Source organism: Cebus imitator, unplaced genomic scaffold, assembly GCF_001604975.1.
Source record: "Cebus imitator isolate Cc_AM_T3 unplaced genomic scaffold, Cebus_imitator-1.0 Scaffold384, whole genome shotgun sequence".
Taxonomy (NCBI): Eukaryota; Metazoa; Chordata; class Mammalia; order Primates; family Cebidae; genus Cebus; species Cebus imitator.
The window spans coordinates 2,060,797-2,063,966 of record NW_016107699.1 but is presented as its reverse complement, the minus strand read 5'-3'; positions in this window follow the sequence as shown (position 1 = coordinate 2,063,966).

Sequence of the window (3,170 nt, the reverse complement as noted above, 5' to 3'; positions counted from 1 at the left end):
CTCCGCCTCCCGGGTTCAGGCAATTCTTCTGCCTCAGCCTCCTGAGTAGCTGGGATTACAGGCACGCGCCACCATGCCCAGCTAATTTTTTGTATTTTTAGTAGAGACAGAGTTTCACTGTGTTGACCAGGATGGTCTCGATCTCTTGACCTTGTGATCCATCCGCCTCGGCCTCCCAAAGTGCTGGGATTACAGGCTTGAGCCACCGTGCCCGGCCCTAGCAATTTCTTTTTATATAATCCTTTACATAATCATATATTATATTAGTTTATAGAATTAGGGCTTGAAGCATCCCTTTATATAATCCTCTATATATAATCATATAATAGTTGATAGTATGAGTGCCTAAAGAATATCTCCCTACATATATACCTATAATTATATCTTAGCTCATAATCGGAGGAATGCCTAGAGCAGACACAGTGCAGGGCATGATTTAAGGGAAAACAGTTATACCAGGACAAGAATCCACGGCCCAGGCGGCAGCGTTCAGTATCGTAAAGATACCCGCTGTATGGCAGGCTTGGGGCAAGAGCCACTCCTCCTGATAAAGGAGCTGTAGGACCTTGCTCCAGTTCTTGTGGAAGGTGCCCTCGGACCGGCAATCCACCTTGGTGACTGTGAACTTTATCAGCTCTTGCTACTGTGCTGCTTGAAAAGCATCTTCCCATAAACCCACTGGAAGCTGCCGGAAGGTGGCGGTAACCTTGACAGCTCTGTCACTGCTATGTGACTTAAAGCATCCTCCTATAAACCTTCTTAGAAGTAATTTCCCGTAGATAGAAGTATTGCACACTGCACCCTCTTCACTGCGCACGGCCCACCTTCAAGCCGCGGTGACCTAATGGGGGTGGACCCCTTACTGCACACGGCCCTTGCCTTCATGGGAACGGGCCCCTTGCTGTGCACTGTCCACCTCCTGGCCTAGGTGACCTAATAGGGGTGGACCCCATGTTTTATTGTTCACCACCCTATCACTGTCCTTAAAGATGACTTCACTCACTGCCCTGCCCCCTCACCTATACACAGTAAATACTCACGCTTCTGGACATTCGGAGTCTCCCCTGACTCTGCTGATAGGTGGCGTGGCCCCCCGAGCCCAGCTGCGTTTTCCTTGTACTTCTGTGTCCTGTCTCTTTATTTCTCGGATCCTGCACCTCAGCACAGCATAAGGCTCACCCCACGACCCTGTGAGCCATCAGCCCGACAACATGAGATTTTTTTGCAATGTTTTTTTAAAGCTCGTCAGCTATTGTTGGTGTATTTTTTTTTTTTTTTTTTTTTTTTTGAGACAGAGTCTCACCCTGTTGCCCAGGCTAGATCAGCTCACTGCAACCTCCAGCTCCCAGGTTCAAGTGATTCTCCTGCCTCAGCCTCCTGAGTAGCTGGGATTACAAGCACAGGCCACCACAACCAGCTAATTTTTTATTATTTTAGTAGAGATGGGGTTTCATCATGTTGGCCAGGCTGGTCTCGAACTCCTGACTTCATGATCCACCCACCTTGGCCTCCCAAAGTGTTGGGATTACAGGTGCGAGCCACAGCGCCCGGCCTGTTAGTGAATTTTATGTGCAGCCCAAGACAGTTTTTCCAATGTGGCCAAGGGAAGCCAAAAGATGGACACTTGCTGTATACCTTCTTCTGTGATGCAGATTTCCTATTTTTGATTTCAATGGAGAGAAGAAAGTCCTTTCAATAGATGCTGGAACAGGTGCAAAAAAACTACCTTCCACTTCCAGGTCACAGATGTAAAAACCAAGGGAGCCCAGTATGGTGGCACATGCCTGTAATCCCAGCACTTTAGGAGGCCAAGGTAGGAGGATTCCTTGAGCTCAGGAGTTCAAGACTAGCCTGGGCAATACAGCAAGACCCCGTGTCTACAGATAATATGAAAATTAGCCAGGCATGGTGGTAAGCATGATTGTAATCCCAGCACTTTGGGAGGCCAAGGCAGGAAAATCACTTGAGGCTGGGAGTTGGGGACTAGCCTGGCCAACATAAGGAAACCCTATCTCTACAGAAAACTTTAACATTGCTGGGCACCGTGGCTCACACCTGTAATCCCAGAACTTTGGGAGACCAAGGTGGACAGATCACCTGAGGTCAGGAGTTCAAGACCAGCCTGGCCAACGTGGTGAAACCCTGTCTCTATTTAAAAAAAAATACAGAAATGGCCGGGCGCAGTGGCTCATGCCTGTAATCCAAGCACTTTGGAGGCCAAGGTGGGCAGATCTCCTGAGGTTGGGAGTTCAAGACCAGCCTGACCAACATGGTGAAACCCTGTCTTTAAAAAAAAAAAAAGAAAAGAAAAATTAGCCAGGCACAGTGTTGTGCACCTATAGTCCCAGCTACTCAGGAGGCTGAGGTGGGAGGATGGCTTGAGCCTGGGGGTTGGAGGCTGCAGTGAGCCGTGATCACACCACCGTACTCCAGTCTGGGGGATACAGCAAGACCCTGACTCAAAAAAACAAAAGCAAAACAATTGGAGAGGCCTCAAGGACTAACATAAAAGCTGAAAGCAAAACATCTTCAGAAGAAACCATAAGAAAATATTTTTATCACTTGGGAGCAAGCAAAGGCTTCTTAGAGAAGATACCAAAAAAAGTAATAAATATAAAATTAAAACTTGATAAATTGAACTTAATCAAAATAAAAAGCTAATTTTCATTAAAGACACTGTTAAAATGGAAGTATTGAAACCACCTTTAGCCGGACGCGGTGGCTCACACCTGTAATCCCAGCACTTTGGGAGGCCGAGGCGGGTGGATCACAAGGTCAAGAGATCGAGACCATCCTGGTCAACATGGTGAAACCCCGTCTCTAAAAAAAAAAAAAAGAAGAAGAAGAAACCACCTTTGCAAAATTTTAACCAAGGAAATTGTGACAGTGAAAGATATCAGACTTAACCAATTCCATCTTGCTTCTAACCTTCAAATGTGCTTGTCCATTCCTGGCCATGGGCCAAACAAGCCTTGGGAAGGAATTTAGTTTAGTTTTAGTTTTAGTTTCTGAGACAAAGTCTCACTGTCGCCCAGGCCGAAGTACAATGTTGTGATCTCAGCTCACTGCAACCTCTGCCTCCCAGGTTCAAGCAATTCTTCTGCCACAGCATCCTTGGAGCTGGGATGATAGGCACGTGCCACCACACCCAGCTAATTTATATATTTTTA